Source organism: Mus musculus, chromosome 11, assembly GCF_000001635.26.
Source record: "Mus musculus strain C57BL/6J chromosome 11, GRCm38.p6 C57BL/6J".
NCBI classification, from domain to species: domain Eukaryota; kingdom Metazoa; phylum Chordata; class Mammalia; order Rodentia; family Muridae; genus Mus; species Mus musculus.
Window position 1 is genome coordinate 48,684,284 of NC_000077.6, and position 5,342 is coordinate 48,689,625.

The 5,342-nt window shown below is 46.9% G+C and overlaps 1 pseudogene; it reads left to right on the top strand.

Moving 5' to 3' along the window:
* Positions 1–425: 425 nt before the first annotated feature.
* Positions 426–544, top strand: Gm24422 (annotated as a pseudogene).
* Positions 545–5,342: the final 4,798 nt, after the last annotated feature.

Consider the following 5,342-nt stretch of genomic DNA (forward strand, 5'->3'; position numbering starts at 1 on the left):
CACAGAGAGACAGACAGGCAGGCAGGCAGACTCACTCTCAGGCCACTAAGTCTGACCTGAATTCAATCCCCAGGACCTACATAGTGGAAAGTAAGAACTGTCTCCCAGCTATTATTCTCTAATGCACACACACACACACACACACACACACACACACACACACACACACTAATGTCTCTTCAATTCTCAACTAAATAAAGAGCTAAATAATGAGATCTGACACCCTCTTCAGTATCCTGATGTTAAAACCTATGATAAGAAAAGACTTCTGTCTAGGAAACTGAGGACAAAGTGGGAGACCTGCTCCTTTCTAAAAGAAAATGGCAGAGGTGATCTGGAAAAGGGAAGAGGGTGGGAACTGGGAGGAGTGAGAGGGGAACTGTGGTAGGATGTATTGCATGAGAGAAAAAAGGAGGGGGGATGACCCTGCACCTAGAGGCACTGTAGGTGTGGCTGCTCTCTCACGGGTGGCAGAGAAAAGAGAGGCTATGTCTATGCTCAGGGTTCTGGCCTGTAACGTGTGAATGATTAGTAGTCTAACACTCCCTGAAAGAAGCAGACCTGAGATGACCACCAGTCTAGTGATGCACAGACCCAGATGGACTCCCATGGAGCAAGCCAGAGATGAGATGAACCCCTACCTAGGGCCAAATGGCCCAGTAAGAAAGAGTCAGAGATTAGAACCTTGCCAGGGACCACCCTGCAGGGATGAGCCTGAGACAGATGGTCCCCACATAGGCCCACATAGGTGGCCCAGGTGAGGAACAAGCCCAAAACAATTATCTGTCCTGCACCATGGGGCCCAGACAGGGAGTTAGACTGATGTACGTACCACCAGTCTGGCACCACACAGGCCTGGGGGTGTGGGGGGCAGACCATGCCCAAGATGACCCTTGCCTGGTACCATAATGTACAGGTGGAGAATGGCACTCCTGAGACCACTCCTGAGATGACCCCAGACATTCAAAGACCCTGAGTGCCACAAAGAGGAGCTAGGTCCTAGGCTGCTCGGTCCAGGGAGTGGCACTATTAGAGAGTGTAGCCCTGTTGGAGTAGGTGTGGCCTTGTTGGAAGAAGTATGTCACTGTGGGTGTGGGCTTTAAGGCCTTCATCCTAGCTGCCTGGAAGCCAGTATTCTGCTAGCAGCCTTCAAATGAAGATATAGAACTCTCAGCTCCTCCTGCACCATGCCTGCCTGGATGCTGCCATATTCCTGCCTTGATAATGTACTGAACCTTTGAATGTGTAAGCCAGCTCCAATTAGATGTTGTCCTTATAAGAGTTGCCTTGGTCATGGTGTTTGTAAAAACCTAAGTAAGACAATGGCCTTGCAGCAGCAGTGGTCTGTTACCATCAAAGGCCAGGAAGATGTCCCCAGTTTGGGCTGCTGCCCAGTGACATATTGATGTCTGAGGACTGTGCAGAACTGGCCCCACCCCTCACCTAGGCATTGTGAGAAAACTGGCCCTAGGGACTGAAAATAGGAGAGTTGACCCTTCCTCTAGCCAGCTGCAGTACTAGGGAAAGCGGCCCCACACATTGCCCAGAAAGCACAGTAGAGCTGGCCCTGGTTGTAGGAGTTGTGGGTAAGCTGATCCTGAGGGTATAGCATAGGAGAGCTGACCCTGCCATCATCTGCCATGCAGTGGCTTGGATGAGGGAGAGATATACCCTTTCCCCCTCCCCCTTGCCACCTAAGGCAGAGGGAGACCTGGCCCTGTAGTCATGATACAGGAGAACTGGCTCTGCCCCCTCACCAGCTGCAGCACTCAGGAAAATGAGCCCAGCACCTTGTCTGGGCATCATAATAGAGCCACTGGTCCTGGATGTAGCCAGCCCAAGGGCATGAGTGTGGATGAGCTGGCCCTGCTTGCCTCTTGTCAGCTATGTGCTGGCATCAGCAAGGGAGAGATCCCCTCTCTTTTGCCCTCACCACCTGCAGTGAGTGAGAGAGCTGGCCCCCAGCGGGGGTCATGAAAGTAGGAGAGCTGTCTCTGCCCCTCACCTGCTGCAGTATTTGAGAGGGTGACCCCTGCACCTCACCTGGGCAGCACAGTAAAGCTGGCCCTGGATATGGGGATTGCAGATGAACCAGCCCAGAGGAGCTGAGCACAGGAGAGCTGACCCTGATTCCTGTCTGATGTGAGGTGGTACAAACAAGGAAAAAATGCCTGCCTCCTCTCCCAGGTTCCTTGCCACCTGTGACTGGCAAGAGAGCTGGCCCTGGGGTCATGAGAGTGGGATAACAGGCCCTGTCCCTCACCTGCTACAGCACTTAGGTGAGAGGGCCCTGAACTTTACCTGGGCAGCACAGTAGAGCTGGCCATGATGGTATGGGTGCCGATGAACCAGCCCCAAAGGCCTGAGAGCAGAAGAGCTGGCTCTGCCCCTTGATGGCATTGGCAATGGATGAGCCAGTCAGGGAAGGGTAGAAGAGCTCATCTTGATGGTGTGGATATAGGAGAGCTAGTGGGCTGACCAGCTCAGATACCTCTCAAGGCCCAGATCAAGGGCTTTGAATTGGCCCACCCTAACATCTACCCCACCAATGAACGGCTGGAGTGTGTGAAAGGGCCACTCCTAGAGATCCAAACATCAGGATCTCTGTGACACAGGGCAACAACAGGATCTCCAGCACCATGCCTGCCTGAGTGCTGCCATGTTCCCTGTCATGACGATAATGGACTAAACCTCTGTAACTATAAGATGCTTTCTTTTATAAGGGTGGCCACGGTCATGGTGTCTCTTCACAGCAACAGTGATTAAGACAATGTTATGTATAGGGTTTATAGTTTCAAGCATCTACTTGAGTTCTGGCATCATATCTCCTGAGATTAAAAGGGACACTGCCGAATCTCCCGTGTATAAAGAAGATATGCATGTCACTAAACTTCTGCTCCCTTGTTGTTTTCTTTTGTTACAGAGAATCCCAACTACAAACTACAGAGGAGAGATAGAATATTATTTCTCCTCCTCCAAAGTATTGTGTGGAGCCCGTAAAAATCCCTTGCAGCTAATATTTTGTTCTGCTTCACAGGAGCAGGCCAAGAAGCAGGCGTCAAAGAAATGATCATCCCATTCCAGAGATGCAGAGCTCAAGATGCAAGGAGATGCAGCAACCTGCCATGCCACAAAACAAACTAAGCCAGGTCCTCTGGGCCATTAACAAGATTAAATCATGCCTCTCACTGCCTCTCAGTCACAAGAAGAGGACATTAGCAGTAAACCTGCCACTTAGTAGAATCATCGAGGAAGTTACAGAGTTGGGACAAGGAAGGATTTCTAGAGAACACAGTAAAAACAGCCTCCATAAGGGGGCTCACAGTCATATCTCTGTGTAAGTGCATTATCCAATTTCAGCATACCTACAAAGTGAAAGGTATCCTTGTCCCTCTTCGTGTTCCCATTGTGTTAAAGCAATGAATTAAAGTTTTAGAATTAAAACTTTTTTTAAAAACTATTGGTTTCAGCCTTACTTTCCCAAGTGAATCTGAGAAATTATGGCCTTGCAAACCTCGTCAGTTACCATTCTCATTTTAAGTTGTTCCCAGGTAGACTTTTAAGAATGTGTGCTTGGCAAGTATTCATTATGCACCTACTGTTTGTCTCCACATTTGCTGAGCACCCACAGTGACCCAAGCACTGTGCTAAACGCTAAGGACAGTACTGAGGTGACACAGCAGACTCCCACCCTCAGGGAGTCTTACAACCTGGCAGGACACACTGGTCATTAAACAGGAGCACACACGTCAGGAATTACAATCATTGTTCTTCCCAACTCTGCTGGTGGGAGTTTAAAATAGTACAACCTTTTGGAGGGCAAATTGCAGTCGCTATCAAAATTGTAAATGCATATAACATCAGATCCAAGAGACATAAAGTTAAAATAAGAGCCAAACTAAACACACAGAAGATACTAAAATAAGGGCATGAAGTTTTAAATGTTATAGACATGAAAATAGTCTCTGCAATACTGTTAATAATATTAAAAGGGGGTGGAGGAGGAGGAGGAGAAAAGAAGGAAAGGGAGAGAGAAGAGAGGAAGGGGGAAAGTGGGCATAGAAGATAAATTTGATCAAAACACATCACTAGGGGAGAGGGAGAAAAGATGGGAGAGGGAGAGAAAGGAAGATCCTTCAGTGTGCCCCTGAGAGTCTACTCAGCACCAATAGGTGGTCATACAACCAGGCACACACTGGCAACACTACATGGACTCAGTGGGGTTTCTTAAAGAGCACTTAGGGCTGGAGAAATGGCTCAATGATTAAGTGCACTTGCTGGTGTTACAGAGGACCTGAGTTCAATACCCGGCATCCAGATCAGGCAGCTCCCATATGCTTGTAACTCAAGTTCCAGGGAATCAGATGCCCTCCTCTGACCTCTATGGGCACCTACATATACATGCACATGTATACTGGCAGGCACATACATACATATAGATAAAAATAATAAATAAATAAAACCTTAAAAAGAAAGGGCACATGTAAAGTTTGGAGCAAAAGTAGCAGGAAGACTAAATAGGAGGTGATAGGAGTAAATTTGATCAAAATATATTCTATGAATGTTTAAGACAAATGGGAGCATTTTTAAATGTTGAAGAGTTTGAATATTCAACCGTTTATGAAATGGTATGACCTAAAGGGTGCCAGAAGGAACTTCTATAAGGCAAAGAAATCATACGTGAAAATGGAAAGTGCCTAGCTAGGTTAACTAATGGTTGGTAACTGGTTAAGCTTCAGTTTGGGGTATAGTTTACTCTCCTGGAGTTTCCTAGATTCTGGAATCCTCTCTGCCTAATGGCCTGCACATATCATATTAATCATAAGAAAAGGAGGGAAAGGGGAATTTTTTAAGTGTCCATCCAGAGGAGTGTGGCTATAAAAAAAATTATGACATAATAAGTCATAATGTCTCTGATCTACAGTCCCAGCACTCAGGAAACTGAAGCAGGAAGATGGCCATGAATTTTACCAGCTCATCCTACATAGTGAAACTCTTATCTTTAAAAAGAAAAAGAGGAAGAAAAGGAAAAAGAAAGAGAAAGAGAGAGAGAAAGAGAGAGAGAGAGAGAGAGAGAGAGAGAGAAAAGGAAAAGGAAGGAGGAGGAGGAGAAGGAGGAGAAGGAGAAGAAGAAGAAGAAGAAGAAGAAGAAGAAGAAGAAGAAGAAGAAGAAGAAGAAGAAGGGAAAGGGAAAGGGAAAGGAAAAGGAAAAGGAAAAGGAAAAGGAAAAGGAAAAGGAAAAGGAAAAGGAAAGGAACTGGTCCTAGAGTGATAGAGCAGCAGCTAAAGGCACTTATTGCTCTTGCAGAGGGCCTGGCCTTAGTTCCCAAAGTCAGCATGAC